Source organism: Chrysemys picta, chromosome 4 (assembly GCF_011386835.1).
Source record: "Chrysemys picta bellii isolate R12L10 chromosome 4, ASM1138683v2, whole genome shotgun sequence".
Lineage (NCBI taxonomy): Eukaryota > Metazoa > Chordata > Testudines > Emydidae > Chrysemys > Chrysemys picta.
Genome location: NC_088794.1, coordinates 153538315 through 153561844, shown reverse-complemented (window position 1 = coordinate 153561844; position 23530 = coordinate 153538315). Strand labels below are relative to the sequence as shown.

The 23530-nt window shown below is 46.3% G+C and overlaps 1 protein-coding gene across 1 annotated transcript in view; it reads right to left on the bottom strand.

Moving 5' to 3' along the window:
• Positions 1-22486, bottom strand: part of LOC135983243 (myb/SANT-like DNA-binding domain-containing protein 1) — an 82317-nt gene extending 59831 nt beyond the window's left edge. Inside the window, exons 1-2 of the mRNA XM_065594043.1 lie at positions 21964-22486; positions 3427-3568 (exon numbers count right to left, since the gene is read on the bottom strand). The gene's annotated coding sequence lies outside the window, so the exon portion shown is untranslated. The remainder of the gene's footprint in view (positions 1-3426; positions 3569-21963) is intronic.
• Between the last annotated feature and the right edge of the window lie 1044 nt (positions 22487-23530).

Here is a 23530-nt window from a genome sequence, read left to right as displayed (position 1 = left end):
GCAAGTTGATTGCAGAGAAACCAGAGAGGATGAGAAGTTCCCAACTGCTGCATGTGGCAGACACAGAGGCAGGCGACATCTTCACCAGGCTCCAGCATGAAGGGTGAAAGGGACTGAACTGCTAGGCCACGCCAGTCAACCATTTCAAGAATATTGGGAGCCCTGAAAGAATGTCACTCAAGATGGGGACTTTTCCCTCACAGGAAGCTGGCTGCCCAGGGAGACCACTGACCATTGTGCTACAGAGATCTACCTTTTGGGGAAAGGTCTATTGGTTGTTTTTGTCGGTATGTTTAAGTTATCTTGGTCGTTTTCAGTGGAGAGGGAGTGTTGGAAAGTCTCCAAGTGCTTACAGCCATGGCAGTGGCAAGAGGGATAAAGGCACTGCTGGGTGGGACATGTACAAGAGCAATAGGAATGGCTGGAAGTTGGCTGCCCACAGTCACCTCAGCTTGGATGTACACTTGTTATTTCAGTGCAGCCAGGTATCCTGTGAACCCTTCCCATTCTGGAGCAGGTTCTCACGCTGCTGAGGAGCAACCCAGCTGGCTCTCAGTGACCGAACAGGGCAGTCCTGACTGCAGTGAGGAACCTGGGGGTAGATCCCGGGCGTACTGCTGAGATGAGTACTTGCCTTGTCACCCCTGCTAATGTGCACCCCCCTCCTTGCTGCACCAAGTGCTGCAGCCAGCAACACAGACCCCAGCCCAGCAGCTTGGCTCCCACCCCCCCACTGCGGAGAGGAGGAACTGAAACAAGAACGTGGATCATTCTCTTCTCCTCTGCCCCATGCCAAAGCACTGAGCCCTTAGCAAAGGCCCACAGTAATGGTCCATTGCAGCATACAGAAGTGCTACCGTGGAGCCTGCGGTGTCGCCGGAGAATGCAGCATACGAATGAATGTCACGTCGAAGGCTCAATTAAGGCGCCCACTTTTCAGTGTGAAGTAACGAACCATTGGAACAACTTGCCTAGGGACATGCGCCTCCATCACTTACAGCCTTTAAACCAAGACTGGCCACCTTTCTAAGGGATTATGCTCTAGTTCAGGGGTAGGCAACCTATGGCACACGTGCCGAAGGCAGCACACGAGCCGATTTTCAGCTGCACTCACACTGCCCGGGTCCTGGCCACCGGTCTGGGGGGCTCTGCATTTTAATTTCATTTTAAATGAAGCTTCTTAAACATTTTAAAAACCTTATTTACTTTACATACAACAATAGTTTAGTTATATATTATAGACTTATAGAACGAGACCTTCTAAAAACGTTAATGTATGACTGGCACATGAAACCTTAAATGAGAGTGAATAAATGAAGACTCGGCACACCGCTTCTGAAAGGTTGCCAACTCCTGCTCTAATTTAACCATAAGGTTTGGACTCAATGCCAAGATGACTGGATGAATTTCTTTGTCCTCCTGTGATTAATGTGGGGGTGCTCGGTGAGGAGCACTGACCTGTGCCCCACAATGAGGCTTAGGTGTAGGATTTCTGAGGTGTGTGCTGGATGGTCAGAGGGGAGCAGGCGATCTCAGTATACTCCTCCACAGGAAGATGGAGTCATTCGACCAGTGGTTGCCATGAAGGCTGACTGGGACCAGCTGCCAACCAGAGTAATCGTCATGGGGACAGTCGCCTGGATGGCACGTGGGGAAAACAGTGAGGCAAAAGGCAGTCTTCACACTGGGGCCCTGTAACAAACGCCAATGAGGAACATGGTAACATACACCTTACAGTCACATACTGGCTGTTCTGTTTGTCAAGTTGTCACGGAGTGTGGGGGAACACAAGGCCCTGCACCCCTGGCTTCCTGCGATTCACCATGACTCTCAGCCAGCCAATAGAACAGAAGGTTTATTTAGACAACAGGAACACAGTCCAAGACAGGTCTTGCAGGCACAGACAACAGGATCCCCCCTAGTTAGGTCCATCTTGGGGTCCCAGGGGCACCACAGCCCCATTGGGGGGTCAGAGCCCTGTCTGGGCTGGGCTCCCCTCCATTACACCAGCCAGCTCCTGAAACTCTCCCTCTCCCCAGCGTCTCTTCCTCGAGCCTTTGTTCAGTTTCCTGGGCAGAGGTGTCACCTGGCCCCAGCCCCCTCCTGGGTTCTCACGTTACATGCTCAGGTATCTTCCCTCAAGGCCAGTCTCCCATCCCCCAATGCAAACTCCCCACTCAGCATTCAAAGACCACATTAAGAACAGTCCCAGTTCGTCATACAAGTGTACAATAGGGAATATGGAATTGTATTGTGGAAGACCTAAGCTGAATGTTTCTGCAACTGTCCCTGCCCCCCATGACCCTACAATCTAAAATCACTTCTGATGTTCTCTTAGCTCAGCAGTGACTACTACATGTACCATGCTGCACATGTAAACCACATACAAATAAAACCAAGTATTTCTGAAATGAGATCTACACTGCTGGTGGCTTTCAGGCATCATGGCAATTTGAAATGAAGATTGTAGAAGAGAGGGATATTACTGATCCCTCCAAGAGTCTCTGTGCAGTTCCCAAATAGAAGCGTCCAGTTGAAATAATTGTTTCTGAGCGCAGGCATGAAGGCGCAGCACTGAGCTGAGAGGTTTGTGTGAAACACTGAAGTGTGAGAGGTTAGAAACATTATTTTAATAGAACTTTAATTGCCTTAGCTTTTGGGAAGGATCTGAGGCAGAGATCGAATAGAACACACTGGAATTATTAGAAGATATAAAGTGTTTCTGCACAAATTAAGGGCTTTGAACTATGAGGTCTTCTGTTAAAAAAGCTAGAGCTAACGTAAGCCTTAATTGCCATCTTTTCCCCTCTTCACTCGATTAAAGTCTGTTACAAATGCCACCATTACCATTAGAATGTTCTGCACAAAATGCGACACTGGGTGAATGTTAAGGTTATCCAGTGAAGCACTCAGTTCTCAGGAAATGCTCAAGTTAGGGTTGCAGGATCAACAGTAATTTTGCCCCCTGAACTGTGCGATTTATGATGCATTAATGCAGCCCTCTTGCATCTTGCAATGTCTGTGGTTGTCCTTCCTTAAGCCCTGTGCTCTTTACAAGATCTGCAGGCATGACAGCAAGGTAGGGAACCCTTTCCTCTGATCCCTGCTCACCTTCCAGTATGCCAGCAGAGGCAGCCGGCATAGCTTCTGCTAGCCACACGTCATGTGAGCTTAGTAGGAAAACACTAAGAAAAGTCACACCGTGTATATACTGAATACAACATCTAATTTTCACTTGTTATGAAAAGGATACTGAACCAGAAACATGGTTCACCTTGGCCATGAAGAGGAGAGTTGGATAGAGGGAAGTAAAAGATGATTTTCTGGACATACTGAACTTAATGAGAGTTTTGCCATTCACTTCACTGGAGCCAGGATTTCACCCTCAGTGCTCAGACACCACAGGAATGAGCGAAGTATAAATACCTGAGTAGACAAGTGAAAATTGGCATAGATCCCAAAAACAGTGGCGGGAATTCTCATGTTAGAGCAGGGCCATTCACCGTCACTGGACTGAGTAACTGGTTCCATCAGCAGTGGTGTGGGATGCAGATTGGGTAGTTCACAGCTGGAAAGGTGAAAGGGGAGCTGGTCAGAAAATGGAAAACATGTTTCATCAAATAAACATATTCTGAAGTAATTTTCATTCCACTGCTTTTGGAAAGAAACAAATGGCTCATCTATTCCTCTATTCCCAGATGTTCACCAAGACTTTTTATGGCATTGTTTTGTTTGTGAACATTTTCAGTTTTCATTTCCCCCCCTTTTCTCCACAGAAAAGGAGGGATGGAGAGTAGAGAAGGGAAAAGAGTGTGTGTGTGTGTGTGTGTGTGTGTGTGTGTGTGTGTGTGTGAGTGTGAGAGAGAGAGAGAGAAAGAGAGAGAGGAAGAAAAATTAATAAGCTCAATATTGAAAACCCAAAGACACAACAATATAAGTGCATTTCTCATTTCCCACTTTCATAAAAAATTGAACCTTTAAAAAAATGCAAAACAAAATTGTTTGGCTTTTTTTTTTTAAAGGCCATTTTTGGATGGAAAAATAATTTTGTCCAAAAAAGTAGGTGAGGGAGAACCTGCCAAAGATACAAGAGTACAGAATGTGTTTGCTTTCTGATTGCTGCTTCAGGGTGAATGCTAAAGGTAGATTAGTCCTAACTCCATTTGCACTCGGCCGGCAAAGCATTTCTATCCCAAGCAGGTTGTAACACATTTGACATTAAAATCACTTCATTCTGACAGCCGTGCAGTGCACCTTTGGAGAACTGGTGAGATAAGCCAATCTTGTATAGCCTTGGTTACTTGAGAGAGATCTGACCTAAAAATAGTCTTTGGTCCCTCATTTTAGCAGTCTTTTGATATCAAGTCCAAGACCTTCCCAAGCCCTTGCAAAACTATATATTTTCTCTAAAACTATATATGTGTGTGTACAACAGGGGATGGGGATAGTGTGAAACTGAGCTCCTGGAAGGAGATTTCCCTGGTAAACGAGGACAGGCCTTTCCAGGTCAGACCCACAGCTTTCATAGCACCATTTACACTGAGCAAAAAAGCACTGTGAGAAAACATCGCTTAGACTCTCCTGACTGTGAAACACGGACATGTTTATACAAATAGCACACAACAGCTCTGCCCCGACTTTACAAGTGTTGGTTCATTTCTTAGCTCCAGGCCAGCAAAACAGGTACAGTCTACAGTGGTTCTCTCCCCAGTGTGGAGAAGAAATTAGAGGGGTTGCAGCTGTACTAGTTATAATAATATAATTAATGGAGATATCCCATCTCCTAGAACTGGAAGGGACCTTGAAAGGTCATTGAGTCCAGCCCCCTGCCTTCACTAGCAGAACCAAGTACTGATTTTTGCCCCAGATCCCCAAGTGGCCCCCTCAAGGATTGAACTTACAACCCTGGGTTTAGCAGGCCAATGCACAAACCACTGAGCTATAAATCCAACTAATAAAGCAATGCCTCATATTTGAAAGTGACCCCATATTGTCTAGAGAGGTTACCTCTGTGCTTAGTCCTGGTGTGACCACTGCTGGAGCACAGTGTCCAGTTCTCGTGCTCACAATTCAAGAGGAGAGGGAAAATTAGAGAGGGTTCAACAAAGAGCCACAAGAATGATTAAAAGGATTAAAAAACATTCCTCATAGGGATAGATTTAAGGAGCTCAATCTATTTAGTTTAACAAAGAAAAGCTTAAGGAATGACTTGATCACAGCCTATACATACCTACATGGGCAATAAATATTTGACAATGGACACTTCATTCTAGTAGAGAAAGGTATAATACAATCCAATTGCTAGAAGTTGACGCTACATTATTTTTTTTAACAGTGAGAGTAATTAATCCTTGGAACAACTTACCACAGGTCATGGTGGATTCTCAGTCATGGGAAATTTTTAAGTCAAGGTTGGATATTTTTTTCTTAAAGATCTGAGCTAGGAATTATTTTGGGAAAGTTGTATGGTTCTATACAGGAGGTCAGACTAGATGATCACAGTGGTCCCATCTGACCTTGGAATCTGTGAATCACTAGTGACAGTGACTATGGGACAGGTGCATGAGGAGTCCCAGGAGGCACTGGTACAAAAACAGTTACACACATGATGGGTTGATTCACTGCGTGTTTCTGTAGACCCTAAAGATTAATACACTGACAGATGATGGAACCCACCATCATGCAGCACCACAGTTAGTGTTCCTGTCACAGGTTTTTAGTGAAGTCACATCCACAGGGGGTCACCACAAATGATACTAGAGAGACTTTAAGTACATTCTATTAATAACTCTTTAGATCCCTACTGTATATCCCTAGGGGTTTGAAATGATGGCCATGCCAACGTCTGGTGTGACACTTAGGAGAGTGATAAACAGACACAGTTTTCAAAGACATGGACCGACAGTTTATCCACCAGAATGGGGGTGAAGGTATTTCAGAACTAGCCAGCTGACATGCTATTCTAGTTTGCATCAAATTTAAGAAGAACTAAAAGCATCAGTTTGCACAGAATGTTCTGTTCTCACCATGTAAGACCCTCAGAGCTAAAGAGAGGGTTATATCACTTCACCTTCTTGGAAGGATGCCAGGGTTTCATCATTAAGGGGCATCACGTCATTACACTTTGGAAAACAACATATGGCAGGATGTGCCTAAATAGCAAAAAACAGATTCACTGCTAAGGAAAACAAATGCTTGAGAGGATGTTCACAATACCTTGTCTGCGGCTGCAAAAGCCCAGCTAGTGACTGTCTATGCTGGCTTTCCTTATTACAGTGACACGCATCACTGTACGCTCAGTAAAAGCCCTATTCTGAGAGAGTCTGTATCCTGCAGAAGGTTAATTTACATATGCTTTAAAGGAGGCATGTGACAGAATGCACCACTACTGGCTAACGTACAGCATGAAAAATCAGATGCTGTTTTTCCTTCAGTGAAGATACGGTGATACATGCAAGTGCTCGTCCATTATCTTTTAGCATCCAAGTGCTTCTATGGGTCATTCCGCTGATCGAATCCCAGAGCAGTGGTGGAGTCCAAGATCTGGTCCTCTGCTCCTGCCTGTGGCCCCCCACCACAATTAACCATTCCAGTGCTTTAATAACCTTCTAATCTAGCGCCTCCCTCCTCTCTGGCACCACAATTGGTTTTCCTTCCTCTTGGCATGCGAAGTTATCCAAACAGCAGTGAATTCACAAAGAACATCATAAGGTTGCAGGTTCTCTCTCTCTCTCTCTCACACACACACACACACACACTCTCTCTCTCTCTCTCTCTCTCCAACTGCCAAGTGGAAAATTTGTTAGGTCCCCTGTAGAGTTTGGTCAGCTGAGAGACATGTCACCCTCACTAGACCCCCCCCCCCCAAGTTCTCTCTCCCATCTTGTGTTACTGTGTCAGATGGATCCATCCCTATCTATGAATCTAGCTTGCCTCTGAGTCATCATTTTAGGTTGTTTACCCTCTGTTAATCTTCACCTGGGCAGTTAGACCTGCTGTGGCACTCTCTTCAGGGAGCCCAGAAGGGTAAACCACTGTGTTATCCCTCTGCCTCAGCAAGGGAGAGCTGTGCTGGGGCCTACACCCAGTGGCAGCTCCCTACCTCACCACTCTCTCGGCCTTGCCAGCAAACACTTTGAGGCCCTGCCAGTCTGACCCTTGCCTTGTAGGTAACAATCAGTAAACACCACTTCCCGAGATCCCCAGAGACATCTCTCCGCAACCTCCAGACCCTCTCATTGGCACTCACCGAAATTGTGAAGCCTGCTGGCTCCAAAGAAACAGTACATAACGCAGCCTGTTAGATTAGCAGAGGACTCAGGCTTGGTCTACACGACATACTTACTTTGGTATAACTACGGCATTCAGAGGTGTGAGAAATCCACACCCCGAGTGATGTAGTTATACCAACCCAAGCCCCCCAACTCCCATGTAGACACTGCTATATTAGCGGGAAAGTTTCGCCCACTGACCTAGCTGTGCCAATCTCAATTTCTAGTGTAGACCTGCCCTCAGTCTACTTCAACAGAACAGCACTGAGATGGTTTATAAGAACATTAAGAATACGTTGATTAATAAAGAACAGAGATTTAAGTGATACTAAACAAAAGGAAAAGAGACAGGTAAGGTTACAAACAAAACAAAACAGGCTTTCTAGTGATTAAAACTTAATTTTAGCAAGTTACAATTTTTGCCTAAGCAGTTTTCTCACTTACACCAAGTTACCAGAACCTCCAGCCCTCCCAGGTCAGAGGGCCCAACGTTCACAGAATCAGAGGGTATTGTCCCCTTTGTTCCCTAACTGATGGATAATTAGAATATCTTTTTGTTCCCACTTATACTTCCCAAAGTCCATTGTCTGGGCCTCAAGCTCCAGGAAGACTTCTTGGGGGTGCAGACTTCCATAAGAAGAGAGTTTGAAAGAAATCATTGTTATACAGGGCATAATCAATCTGTGCAGCTCACTGCTACAGGATATTATCGAATCACAGAAATGTAGGGCTGGAAGGGATATTGAGAGATCATCTAGTCCAGCCCCCTGAAGAGAGGCAGAACCAAGTAAACCTAGACCATCCCTGTCTAATCTGTTCTTAAAAACCTATTAGGAATGAGGGACCACAGCGTGGGAAGGTAACAAAGACAGGAGATAAATCATCAACTAAAGGTAGTGGAGAATCCTATTCTTTGTTTTCCAAGCTCCCCTAGAATTGTAGGATCTCTTGTATTCTATGGAGATACCATGCCCATCACCACGATATGTGATCTAGGACTGCTGGATACTGTCACAATGTTACTGAGGTCAATGGAGCCATACCAGTGTAAGGACCAGTGCTGCATCAATCAGATCACCGACTTTAATGAGAACCCTGACAGAGGGTAGAGTTGATCCATCATCTGGAGTCTGAGCCAAAAGGCATTGAAGAAAGAGCCTAAACACCTTCCTCGGAGGAGCAAATATCAAGCCACAGGGACGGTTTACAGTACTAAATGTAGCAATGTTACTCTGCAAACTATTATCCTCCAGAGAAACAGGGGCATCTGTATAGACTAGATTGCTCATGTGTCACTGGGCATTAGGAATCAGTTAGTATTACAAACAAATCCAATTCATTTGCTCTAGGCTTATCATTGAAAAATATGTTCATTCATCCATGATTTAAGCGCATTTGAGATTAGCCAGAGGATGTCAATGACTGCGTAGTGTGTAATATAATGCATAGTAAAACTTCAAATTACTAGCCGCTGTGAAAGCAGTAACAGCAGTTGTATACTGCATATGCCTCTCTGTGACATGCAGCAATACAATTAACCATGAAAATCAATTCTGAGCTTAACAGACAAGACAGTGCCAAGAGTGATCGTCTAGAATGCATCTGCAGATCACCTGGATTCAAAACAATGAGGACTCCACATAGAGCCGGTGGCTGAATGCCCTGGCTAAGCTGTGCCAGTGGCACGCAGCCTTTGTAGGGAGCAGGGTGGACCCACACAAGCCCTGCCAGAGGCACCGGGGCCAGAGCCTCAAAGGGATTTAGGAACCTTCCTCCCCCTCACATCAATGAAAGACTTTTGAGGACTTAGGCTTAACGCCATCCAGCAGAATGGCAGAGACTGCGTCACACAGCAGAAGGACAGAGCACTGAACCGGGGACCAAGAGGTCTGGGTTAAGTTTGTTGCACTGCTACACTGTCCTTGTGTGACCTTGGGCAAATTGCTTAACCTCCCTGTGCCTCAGTTCCCCCTTTTGCAATTGAGGTAATAGCCCTGCCCTTCCTCATGGGATCCTTGTGACGTGCTCGGGTAATGGGGGCCGTACAAAGACTGAGAAATAGTGTAAACTGGCCCCACTCTATGGACTGGTGCAGGGGGCAAGTGGTGAGTCCCATGGCTCCATTCCGGACTCCTTTCCGGCAATCTGCTCCCTGGTGAAAGCAAGAGGCAAGCAGTGACTGCTAATGCAATGACTGCCCCTTCCTGTGCAAAGCGAATCACACCTTGGCCCTGGATGATAGGAATATACATGCGAGGGAAGAACTCCGATGAAAGCAATGTGACCTGGGTTTGAGATGCAGTTTGACATTATAGAAGCTAAATGGTCTCAAGGTAATCTCCCTTATACCTCTTTGAGACAAGTATTGATCTAGTTCCACTTAACAGAAATCCCAGGTTTACATAACCCATGAAATTGCAGCCAGTGGAATTAAATGCATTTATGTTTTAAAAGACCTGCCTTATTTCCAATGAATATTTATCAGCAGTTCAACATTGCATGGGGATGACCAACTCAGCGTGTTTTTTGCAAATAAAAAGGCAGATGAACAAAGTGTGTACGGATTTGTTGACCTCAGAGACTTTCATACTATTCTGTATGTGCAATGCACTGTGGGGGCTTGCTAACAAAAAGCAAACATTTGAATATTGTGTGTACAATCATTTCCAGAAGGATTTAATCAAAGTAAAACAGATTCTGTATGACACCAGATCCCTAGTGCTTATCAGAAAGCAAAAGCCACTAACAAATAGCAAGAAATCAGAGACATTAATATGCTACATGCATCCGAAGAAGTGGGCTGTAGTCCACGAAAGCTTATGCTCTAATCAATTTGTTAGTCTCTAAGGTGCCACAAGTACTCCTGTTCTTTTTAGTAATATGCTGCGTATTTCAGCTTAGTCCTGTAAATTACCCTTCCAGCTCACAGGGCTAATGTCGTCGTTACAGTCGTGCTGAGGCAGAGCTGCATAGCCAACTATACTAACTGTGAGCAATTGAGCATTGGCCTGCTATGCCTAGGGTTGTGAGTTCAATCCTTGAGGGGGCCACTTAGGGATCTGGGGCAAAATCAGTACTTGGTCCTGTTAGTGAAGGCAGGGGGCTGGACTTGATGACCTTTCAAGGTCCCTTCCAGTTCTAGGAGATGGGATATCTCCATTAATTTCTATTTCATTGTGAAATGTTAGCCAAAGAAGGATGCTTTAAACAGATGTAGCATAAAAGTCCTTGTTGATTTAATGTTTTAAATAGGAAACTACATAGCCAATCAAGTACACAACTTTGTTTAGTTTTACCCATACCTACACTCCAGGCAATCCCCCAGATATCAGTGGGATTGAAAGGTGCGAGTCTGGCCAAAACTGGTACCCAAGGAAAGCTGCAGTGTAGGAGTGGATGTGCTGCAGTTGGACTGGGTTCAAGGAAACAGATTCTCACTTTAGTAAAAGCTCCCTAGCTGTGAGCCTTGCCTACACACCAGGACTAGGAAAGGACAAAATGCTCCTTTGGAAATATTGTTACACACAGCTGAGCCCACCTCAACTCATCCCTGGGACTGGCTGGTGTGAGATGACTTTTCCTTCTACTTCTAATACTATCATACATTATTTATGAGGATTAGACTCTGAATGCTCAAATAGGTGCTCTGATTAGAATTCATTACAGGAACAGATCTAGGGGCTTCTAATGCAAAAATGGAATATTTTGATTAATATCTAATCACACACCCATTTTTTCCAACCAATTTTGTTGTGCAGGCATATCCATCCAAACCAATCACTAAATTCTGAATTGTACAGTGTACCAAAAGTAATTGGGATACAACAGAATAAATGCCCCAGATAAATCGATCAGGGTTTCCATACCACATTATTAATGGGCCTGAGCAGCCGCGGTAACAGATCCAAGTCTGATGAGCACAAAGATTAACAAATTTGCATTGATTAATCTGATTAAATATTTCCTTAGGGTAGTAATGGTAAATTACCAGCACCTTACACCAGTTCCACCTTCAGCATACCATAGCCAGACATCCAGTCCCATAACAGCCAGCTGGACTGTGATGAGGTTTGAATCTGCATAATAGTTTGCCAACGGGTAGCATGTGAGGTACATTTTTAACTGCAAGAGTAATTAACCCCTGGAACAATTTACCAAGGGTGGTGGTGGATTCTCCATCACTGGCAGTATTGAAATCAAGATGGGATGTTTTTCTAGAAGATCTGCTCTAGGAATTATTTGGGGGCAGTTGGGTCGTGTTATGCAGGGGGTCAGACTAGATGGTCTCCGCTAGCCTTGGCATCCATGAACCTATCAACTGTACAGGGAGCCAGATCAATATACCCCTTCTGCAGGGGATGCGCATTGCCTCTTCTGGCAGTGCTGCCCTGAACACTCGGCCGTCAGCAGTACCTTCCCCCCCCGCCCCTCGGCCTGAACCTCTGCCCTTCCCCGGGGCTTCTCTTCTGCCCTTCCTGGTCCTGCTCGTCCTGACCAGGAATAAGGGCATGGAGGACTTAAGATTCCTGCATCTTCCTCTGTGTCAGAGCGACCCAGGGGCCACTTGGTGACAACTGGCAGAGGGCACAGGGCATGCATAGGATTTTACAGGGATCCCCTGGGTCAGATATCTGCATAATAGTTTGCCAAAGGGTAGCATGTGAGGTGCATACCTAGAGGAAAGAGCCCAGTGCTCATCATAAATAATCGTTCAGAAAAGTCTGTATGGATAATATAGTTAATGTCTCTACTAATGTATCTGCATTGAAAATTATGCTCTTCTGATCTAGGAGTTTAGGCAGGTCAAGCAGGAGCTGACATACCTCAGAGATGATCCTTTCAGGCAGGAGGCAACAGACACCTATCTCGCTGCCTGACCTTATTGTGTATTGTGTGCCTCACACTGTGTGTCTCTTGGCATAGGGAGCCAGGTGCGAATTGAGTGATTGTGAAATCTACAAGAGAGGAAACAGACAGCGGGGCGGGGCTGTCCTGTTTCTGAATGAAGATAAGGCATTGTTGTGGTATATCTCAGAGGGCAAAGACACATGGAGTCCTTCACCTAGGAGGCAAACTGACAGCAGGCTTGTCTCATGAAAGAAAGGTCCCAGCCAGCCTGACTAGCAAGGCCGGCTCCAGGCACCAGCCGACCAACCATGTGCTTGGGGCGGCACCTTGGGGCAGGGCGGCGCTCGACTTTTTATTTATTTATTTTATTTTTTGGATTCGGCGGCGTGGCGCTCGGGGGCGCGGGGCTTCGGGCGGCATGGTGCTCAGAGGGGGGGCGGGGGCATTGGGCGGCGCGGCGCACAGAGAGGGGGCAGGGGCTTCGGGCGGCACGGCGCTCGGAGAGGGGGCAGGGGCTTCGGGCGGTGCTTGGGGGCAGGGGCTTCGGGCAGTGTTTGGGGGGGCGTGGGTTCGGGCAGTGTGGTGCTCGGAGGGGGGGCGGGGGCTTCGGGTGGCGCTCGGAGGGAAGGCGGGGGCTTCGGGCGGCGTGGCACTCGGAGAGGGGGCGGGGGCTTCGGGCAGTGTTCGGGGGGGCGGGGCTTCGGGCGGTGTGGTGCTCGGAGGGAGGGCGGGGGCTTCGGGCGGTGCTCAGGGGCAGGGCTTCGGGCGGTGCTCAGGGGCAGGGCTTCGGGCAGCAGGGTGCTTGGAGGGGGGTGTGGGGGCTTCGGGCGGTGCTCAGGGGCAGGGCTTCGGGTGGCGTGGTGCTCGGAGGGGGGGCGCGGGCTTCAGGTGGCGTGGTGCTTAGGGGGCGGGGCATCGGGCGGCATGGTGCTCGGGGGGGCGGGGTCTTGGGGGGGCAGGGGCTGGCGCGGCGCAGCGCTTGGAGGGGTGGGACTTCGGGCAGTGTGGTGCTGGGGGGGTGGGGATTTCGGCGGCGCTTGCGGGGTGGGGGTACGGCAGGGTGGCGCTCTTCTTTTTTGGGACGGCAAAAAAGTTAGAGCTGGCCCTGCTGACTAGGAAGCAATAGCTTAAGCCATGAGAGTATCCAGCTATTAAGTCTAATGTTGGAAATTAATGTCATTATTTTGTTTTATAAGTAGCCATTTGTTTCCAGTCCTTCTACTTACTGGTGTAACACCGACAGATCCCGGTCATCGGCGGGCGGAATCGAACCGGGGACCTCTGGAGCTTAGTGCATGAGACTCTACCGCATGAGCTAAAAGCCAACTGGCTGGTAGGCCAAACTCATTCTGGGATGTATTAGCAGGAGTGTTGTAAGCAAGACATGAGAAGTAATTCTTCTGCTCTACTCCAGGCTGATTAGGTCTCAACTGGAGTATTGTGTCCAGTTCTGGGCACCAAATTTCAGGAAAGATGTGGACAAAATGGAGAAAGTCCAGAGAAGAGCAACAAAAATGAAAACATGACCTACGAGGAAAGATTGAAACAATTGGGTTTGTTAAATCTGGAGAAGAGAAAACCGAGGGGGGACAGGATGACAATCTTCCAATATGTAAAAAAATTGTTATAAAGAAAAGGGCGATAAATTATTCTCCTTACCTGCAGAGGACATGACAAAAAGTAATGGGCTCAAATTGCAGCAAGAGAGGTTTAGGTTGAATATTAGGAAAAACTTCCTAATTGTCAGGTTAGTTAAGCACTGGAACAAATTACCTAGGGAGGTTGTGGAATCTCAGGCATTGGAGATTTCTAAGAACAGGTTAGAGAATGGTCTTTCAGGGATGCTCTAGATAATACTTCGTCCTGCCTCAGTGCAGGGGATGGACTTCATAGAATCATCAAATATCAGGGTTGGAAGGGACCTCAGGAGGTCATCTAGTCCAACCCCCTGCTCAAAGCAGGACCAATCCCCAACCAAATCATCCCAGCCAGGGCTTTGTCAAGCCGGACCTTAAAAACCTCTAAGGATGGAGATTCCACCACCTCCCTAGGTAACCCATTCCAGTGCTTCACCACCCTCCTAGTGAAAAAGTTTTTCCTAATATCCAACCTAAACCTCTCCCACTGCAACTTGAGACCATTACTCCTTGGTCTGTCATCTGCTATCACTGAGAACAGTCTAGATCCATCCTCTTTGGAACCCCCTTTCAGGTAGTTGAAAGCAGCTATCAAATCCCACCTCATTCTTCTCTTCTGCAGACTAAACAATCCTAGTTCCCTCAACCTCTCCTCATAAGTCATGTGCTCCAGACCCCTAATCATTTTCGTTGCCCTCTGCTGGAGTCTTTCAATTTTTCCACATCCTTCTTGTAGTGTGGGGCCCAAAACTGGACACACTACTCCAGATGAGGCCTCACCAATGTCGAATAGAGGGGAACGATCACGTCCCTTGATCTGCTGGCAGTGCCCCTAGTTATACAGCCCAAAATGCCATTAGTCTTCTTGGCAACAAGAGCACACTGTTGACTCATATCCAGCTTCTCATCCACTGTAACCCCTAGGTCTTTTTCTGCAGAACTGCTGCCTAGCCATTCGGTCCCTAGTCTGTAGCAGTGCATGGGATTCTTCCGTCCTAAGTGCAGGACTCTGCACTTGTCCTTGTTGAACCTCATCAGGTTTCTTTTGGCCCAATCCTCTAATTTGTCTAGGTCACTCTGGACCCTATCCCTACCCTCCAGCATATCTACCACTCCTCCCAGTTTAGTGTCATCTGCAAACTTGCTGAGGGTGCAGTCCACGCCATCCTCCAGATCATTAATGAAGATATTGAACAAAACCGGCCCCACGACTGACCCTTGGGGCACTCCACTTGAAACCGGCTGCCAACTAGACATGGAGCCATTGATCACTACCCATTGAGCCCAACAATCTATCCAGCTGTCTATCCACCTTACAGTCCATTCATCCAGCCCATACTTCTTTAACTTGCTGGCAAGAATATTGTGGGAGATCATATCAAAAGCTTTGCTAAAGTCAAGGAATAACATGTCCACTGCTTTCCCCCAATCCACAGAGCCAGTTATCTCATCGTAGAAGGCAATTAGGTTAGTCAGGCATGACTTGCCCTTGGTGAATCCATGCTGACTGTTCCTGATCACTTTCCGCTCCTCTAAGTGTTTCAGAATTGATTCCTTGAGGACCTGCTCCATGATTTTTCCAGGGACTGAGGTGAGGCTGACTGGTCTGTAGTTCCCCAGATCCTCCTTCTTCCCTTTTTAAAAGATGGGCATACATTAGCCTTTTTCTAGTCATCCGGGACCTCCCCCGATCGCCATGAGTTTTCAAAGATAAGAGTTTTCATGACATCTCGAGGTCCCTTCCTGCCCTACATTTTTTTGGTTCAATGTTTCCTGGGGGTAGCCTGGCTCATTATTTGGGAAATCTTGACATTGGCCAGGCTGCATTCAGCCCATCAGAATGATAAAATCATTTATAAGTCATGTGTCATTTGTGATTTCTTCAGCATCCAATAAGACCAGGTGGTAGAGAGAAAACACAAGGAAGAAAGTTGAATGTTCTAGTGAACGTAGTAACCATCACGTCAATCTTAGGGCTATGCTATGACAGTTAGCCTCTTTCGGAAGCGGTGACCAGTCAGCAATGCCACCTAGCTAACGAGTGCACACTGCTCGATTTTGACAGGCAATAGCTCTCTCGCTCTTTTTCTTTCTCAGCAGTCTGACACGATCAATCATTTATAGTCCATCTGGCATGGTCTTATCTTGATCTTATTCCTGCTTCTCAAAATGCACTAGAATGGCCTCTGTAACCGAGTTAACGTGCACTTCTGGGACATTCTAACAGATGACACTGGCTTGTTGCCAAGATATAGTATGATGCAGGCTCTGATGGCTTTTGACTGGGTGTTAAACTGACTGGGAAAGGTCAATTAGAGAAGAGGCTTCGCTAATAATCCTTAGCATTCATAACACTGTTAATTTCATGTATAGCCCTCAAAATTGCTTAACAAAGTGCACAAGCTTAATTTCTTAACTTCCTTGGTATGATGCAAAGCCCATTTTCCCTCCACGGGCTCTTGAGGAAGGGGTGGGCCTAGTACTGGGGTACTTATGTCTTCAGATAGTCTTAGTATTATTTTGCACATGTTTAACTTATGGTACAGATGCCCAGACCATGGGAGAGGTTATGTATTGGAAGGGATTCATAAATGATTGTTACCATTTTATAGAGGGGGGACCTGAGTTACAGACACATGAAGGCCAAAATGGTCAGGTTTCAGATGTGTCCACTAGTTTTGTATGCCCGGAGCCTGATTTTTCCAAGGTGCTGAGCACCTTCATTTCCCTCCACATTCATTTGGAGTTGTAGGCACCCAGCACCTCTGAATGTGAAGAGCCCCAATTGCCTCAAATGAGGGCTTCTAAAAATGGAGGCCTGTGCAGCTAACGGGCATTTTTTAAAACTTGGGCCTTCAACTTGCCCACGGTTACATAGCAAGACAATGGCAGAATAAGGTTAAATCTTGGGTTTCAAGCCTCCCAGTGCTATATCCAGCCAAACCACACAAGCCCCTTCTATTTCAGCTCAGAGGTCCCAGTGGAATTGTGTTTGGGAAGCTGTTATTCAAAGAGAGGGAGAGAGACGTTCTAACATCTATCAGTCCTACAGAAGACACCAGGAGGAAATATTTCCCTTCTATGTTCTACCAGGAGATAAGACTTATGAGAAGGTGGTCTGCTAGGGGCTTGGACAGTGTGTCTCAGTTCCTGAAGATGTGTTTAGGGGACATGGACTCAGTCACATGGCTTCAGAAGGTTTAATTTGTATGGTTTGATGTTTACACTATTATCCCTTATCAAGCAACATACATGAGAGCTTATTTTTAGTTTGTTCTTTTTTCAGACTTGGCTGGTATATAAATAAATTCCTCTTGTGTCCCGCCCTCCCCAATTAGGGCTGTTTACCTTTAGTTAAGGGAATTTGCATCTTGACCTTACCCAACTTTCCTCCAGTCCACTATGACTAAAACACGCAGAAGGGATCATGGTGCCCTGAATACTACAGATCAAAAGAGTTGGTGGCACCTGCTCCAGATTGTGTCCTGGATCTCTCAGCTCAACTGGAGCCTCCCATCCTTAACTGCGGAGAAGACGAGGGGACTGGGAAGGCTGCAGTGACTGGTGCATGCAGAGTCTAACAGAATAGTGTTGCCCAAGTGTTTTCATAGTGTGGACCATTCTTAATAGAGAGGCCGTCTTGTAGTCACCTTTCTGTCTGTTGTCATTCGTCCTGCCCAACTGCACTGCCACCGGCAGTCAGGTAACAGCCCTTTGGCAACTGCAGCCATTGCTTATGTGGATCAGGGATATTGGGAAAGTATTTGACGTATTCTAGCTGGCTTTTACTGCCACCTAGCAGATGGAAGCAAGGAGGAAGATCTGGCACCCTGTGAACTCACAGCTCTCCAAAGACCACACAAGTTAGAAAACCTCATTGATAGAAGCAATAATGAAATTGGATTCCGGCCATCTTCACGGCTTACCATCATAGCTTTCATATTTGTGGGGGAGGTCTCTTCTGTTTCATGCTCTTGTCTTGTTCAGAGGATGTTTGCAAGGAAGATAGAGCTCTGTTCTCATGAGCCATCTCTCTGCTCTGCTATCTCCTGAATCTAGCTTGCACAGAGCCACTACCTCAGTGTATCTACTCCAGCCATGCTTTCTGTTCCCCCAGCAGCCTCTCTCATAGAAAGCTCTGTTGCATTTCAAGGCCACAGATCTGATGTAACTCAGAGCAAGATAGCTGGTCCAGCTGCTTCAGGTCCCACACCCTCCATGCATCTCATCTGCTTTTAACTTACAGGGGTGTCCTTTGAGCATTAGAATTTGAAGACTGAAAATATCTGTGCATCATCCCCTCGGCAGCTCTGCCCCACTGTCACAAAGCCAGAGAGCCAGGCATAAGTCACTCCGGCAAGAGTGAAGAGAAAAATGCCTCTTCTTAAACAAAGGTTCTTCTGTTCACTCAACCGTCTAGGGTCGGTTCAAAGCAGCTCTCCAAAAACCAGAGCAAATGGCACCCAGGGGCCGTGAGGGTACATGAGCAAAGCAAATATGCACAACACCCACTACACTGTGGAGCAATGCAGAACCACCACCACCACCTTCAGACTTCCTCCGCATTTGACAAAGTGCGATTAAAAGAGTTTTTATAGAGCCGTGCTACTCCGATGTTTAGCTGTTGTGAATCTCTTCTGTAACCCCACTGGACTTGGAGTACAGTGACCGAATCATTACAGAGAAGTAGGATTTCAGGAGGGTTGAGATCGTGGAAAGGACTGATGGATGGAGGAGAGGAAGAAGAAAGACAGTCTACAAAAGTGCATTGTGGAAAAGGAGCATAGACGGTATTAGGCAAGGAGAAATGCTCTGAGAATAGCACACCCAGCATAAAGATCTACAAGGACCTTCCCAGGGTTCCCCAAACTAACAAAAGAAATAGAAACAGTCCACAGGGTCACCTTGCTCACGTCTCTGGCTTCCTTAGCTATCTGCTAATAGAGATATCTGAACTATCCACCTCGCTGAAGCATAAAACAAATCTCTTGGGATATTGGCTCCCTCGCAGAATGCAGGTGGTTTAGGCTTAGCCAGCTTAACTTATGGATATTAGCTAGCCAGAGATTTATTGCTTCAAGCCCCTTTTGTTATGGTGCTGTTTGATTGTATTTATGAACGCGACCTTATATTCTGTGCTCCTGGTGCAGAAGATGATAAATTAGACTCTTCGGACACCAAAAGCAGACTGCACTGTTTAAAGATTAATCAGTGATCCTACTGGAGCACCTCACCACTCAGCAGCAGGAAAATCTCTCTTCCCTTTTATTCATCTCACTTTGGGCAGTCTCTGAGGGACCAATAAACTTGGTAAGCCGGAGAGTTCAGTACTGATGTGTCATAACCTTGACAATCCTGGCTGGCACACTCTGGCTATCCTTCAAATCCTTTCTTTAATTGCACAGTGCAATGCCAGTAGCCCAGACATCGGGCAAGAGGAGAAATCAGTCACATTTCTAAAAGTAAGCAGAGGATCCCCCCACACACATACACACATCTCCCTCAGTTGTGCTCATTTCTAGAAATGGAAACTGTTTTGCATTTGTTTTGCACACTGCTCTGGGCTGATCAAATCATTACTCACAACTCTGTCTGCTCACTGTCACACAAAACACAGCACTCAATTCCGGAGGCGTCCCCGTGCTTGTGAATAGCCTGAGTCACTCTCCTGTCCTCACCCCATTCCCATAAGCGTGGCTTTACTGATCACTCAAAGCCACCACCACTCCGTTCAGCCTAACCTTCTGTCCCAAATGGGACTGGCCCTCAGCTTTCCCTCCAAGACCTGCTCTGTCGTTGCTCCCTAGTTCCCGTTCCAGAGCTGCTGCCACCCCATGTATTACTTTGGTGGAATTAGTGAGATGCACCTTCCGCAATCAACCTGCAGAACTTCATCTGCTCCAGGCCTGATTCACAGATTTCAAGGCCAGAAGGGGACACTGTGATTATCTAGTGCACACAGGCCATGGGACATCTTAATTCCTGTTTGAACTAGAGCAGATCTTTCAGAAAAACATCCAACGTTGATTTAAAAATTGCAGAGATGGAGACTCCACCACGACTTGGTGAGTGGTTCCAATGGCTAATTCCTCTCACAGTTAAACATTTGCACGTTCTTGCAACTTCCCACCTCTGAGTCTTGTTACACCTTTGTCTGCTAGCATGAAGAGCCCACTATCAAATATTTGCTCCCCATGTAGGTTCTCAGACTGTGATCAAGTCACCCCTTAACCATTTCTTTGTTAAACTAAATAGATTGAGCTCCTCGACTCTCTCACTATAAAGGACTAGAAAACATGCCTTAATCATTCTCATGGGTCTTCTTTGAACCCAATTTATCAGAATTTTGTCTTGAATTGTTGACACCAGAAGTGGACACAGTATTCCAGCAGCAACTGCACCGGTGCCATATACAGAGGAAATATGATTCCTGCCAATAGGCTGAGTTCACACAAGAGTCTTCCCCTCCCTCCCCCCCCCCCCCCCACACACACACAACAAAACATCTGTCAGGGACCTTGGAACTTCTGATTCACTGGGCGTTGCAACTTGGGTGTATCACACAACTGCCATTTTCTTGATTGACAAAGCAGCATATATGTTTCTTGACATGGAAATTTTTGATTTTGTAAGCCAGTGCCCTAGAAGTCTTAGAAAACTGATGGAAATGCTTATAAAAATCCACAGCTTTTATTCATTCTGTGCATGCAAAATTTAAAAGAAATACAATAAAATGTTATAAGACATATCCTCTACCATAAGAAAGAAAAGAATTTTTGAACATTTGAAGCACTGAAGTAGCCAACAATAGAAGTCAAAAATCAATTTCATGTGATCCTTTAATACATAAGGTTGATTTCTCTCACCTTTAAAGATTTCTACCCATAGAAAACTCAGATATAGTCTTCCTTCTTATTTGTCCACTTAAATATCTAGAGCACATCTTGTCATTTCTCTAATGTATTCTGCTGGAATATTTGCTACTCATATATGTTCATCCTCCTGTTCTGGCAATAAAATGTATGTAAACAAAATTGTAAGTTATTTAAATTATTCATTCAAATGGAATTATCTTAAATGAATGAGCTGCAATATACCATATAAATATTTTAAATAAACAAAACTCTACAAATGGGTAGGAAGTTTTTGCTTCCACATGTGACTGATGCTTTGTGAAGTGTCTCATCTGAACACTGCTCCGCACCCCCCGCACACCTTAATATCTTCCATTGGGATGGCTTGGGACTGCTCCACACTATATGCCTACAGATCCATAAGAACATATAAGAACATAAGAACGGCCATACTGGGTCAGACCAAAAGTCCATCTAGCCCAGTATCCTGTCTACCGACATTGGCCAATGCCAGGTGCCCCAGAGGGAGTGAACCTAACAGGTAATGATCAAGTGATTTCTCTCCTGCCATCCATTTCCACCCTCTGACAAACAGAGGCTAGGGACACCATTCCTTACCCATCCTGGCTAATCGCTATTAATAGACTTAACCTCCATGAATTTATCCAGTTCTCTTTTAAACGCTGTTATAGTCCTAGCCTTCATAACCTCCTCAGGCAAGGAGTTCCACAAGTTGACTGTGCGCTGTGTGAAGAACTTCCTTTTATTTGTTTTAAACCTGCTGCCCATTCATTTCATTTGGTGGCCCCTAGTTCTTATATCATGGGAACAAGTAAATAACTTTTCCTTATCCACTTGCTCCACACCACTCATGATTTTATATACCTCTATCATATCCCCCCTTAGTCTCCTTTTTTCCAAGCTGAAAAGTCCTAGCCTCTTTAATCTCTCCTCATATCCTTACTTGCAAAGACTACAAAACAAAGGTCTCCACTTCTAGGAGTATCAGCGCGCCTCCAAGCCATTCAAAGTTTCAGTAGTTTTATATTTCCTTAGCAAAGAGCAAGTTAAAAAAGGGCAAAAAGGCCTTGGATTTAAGCCCAGTGCCGAATAGGATAAAATAACCAATCAATGACCTAAGAGAAAAAAATCCATGTACCAATGTTTCCTTCACCATTTCAGGAATTAATTTATTTAGGCTCCAATCCTGCAGCTACTTATGCCTGTGTTTAATCATCTCCCACCAGCAGTGCCAGGAACCCCTGGAAGTACAACGAAGCATGTGTAAATGTTGGCAGGATCAGAGTTGTACTGTTCTTCACTTTGCTGACCCGCAGCCAGATTTCATCTTACCTCATGGCCGGTGGAGGTCAGGGAGAACCCCCTACATGCTCCATTCAGAAGGGCTGGATCCAATAGCAGTCCTTTTGCCCTGTCCCCCCCAGCACAGGGACAGTTTCTGGCTACGGCTCTGAGGGAGGGCAAGGCTAAGACCCCATGTGGATCTGCCCCAGGGTCAGCCCAGGAGGCTCAGGGGGAGGAGTGGGCAGGTTACAGCACTGGGTCTCTCCTTTTAAATCAGCACCTCTGGGTTTGTTTCGGATGCAGTGCAGCCTTGCTTCTCCAGATCTCATTCGTCTGAAACGGGGCGTCTGACCCAGCCTCCCCCACCACATGCAGACGATGGATGTTGTCCTGTACTGGCAGCTGGCACGGCTCCCATGTATCCGCCTTCCACTGACAGAGGAGTTGAGTCCCTCCCCCACACCTCGAGTGCTCAGTGCAGGTTACTTCTGTTAGCTGCCCTCCCACTCACTGTCTTTCTGCCTACTCTCAGGGGCGGCTCCGCCCGCCCGTTTACACGCTGCTGCTTTGTTCTCATCCTGCTGACGAGCCCCAGGGGCTGTTTCCAGCAGCGCCAGGTCGGGGCACAGAAGGAAGAGCCAAACTGAACTAGGGAATTAGCTGATGTGGCAATAAATCCTCCAGTCAGGCAGGCCTATGTCCAGCTGTGCAGATACGTGCAATGAGAGAACAAAATCCCTCAGACACCAGAACAGCAGGACGCCTCCTCTTATAGAAACTAGGGAAGCAATCCAGACGGGTGTAATGTGCTGGCCTGTGTTAAGCAGGAGGCCAGACTAAATGACCATAATGGTCCCTTCTGGCCTTAAATATCTATGAACACTTCAGTGTCTTGACTGTGCCTTCTGTCTCCCGTCAGCGTGTGTCTTACTCAGACTCCGGATCAGGGGCTTTGAGGTATCTTCTTTTTTAATATGAACTTTGAAGAAATCAATGTGTGTCTATCTTCTGCCTACCCAAGAGACAGGGCCTATAATACACAAATGTGACAGGGATCTGTGCTTGGTATGCACCTCCCCATGTACAACGCACCAGTGCTTGCAAGCAGCTGTGCATGGGATCAATAAGGCACAATTATTGGATGAATCATAGCATCCAACCAACAGAGGGAGCTGTTCGGCAACTGGAAAAATTCAATTTTGGCCTATTCTTCCTCCCACTCAATTGAATGGCAAAACTTCCATTGATTAAAGAGAAACAGGATCAGCCTCCAAGCACAGCCTCTAAGAAGGGATGGGGTAAGCTGGAAATGGTTAAAGTTAACAGCTATGGTCCTCCTGCCACTTTCCATCCCCTCCCCTCCTTCCCCGCAGGTATGTGCCAATTATAGCTAGTTTCACTATGTTATTAACTTTGAGAATGGCACAAAACACATTGATCTCTGGTCAGATTCAAGAACTATTTAATTTTGGTCCATTCCACTTTCAACCATAACATAGACCCTACTATAAATTCAAACCATGTTTTCAACCTTGTGGCAACCTGCATGGACCATGGAGCGAGGAGCACAGGTTACAGGATGGAGGAGTTTGGCGGGGGTACCGGGAAGTCAGTC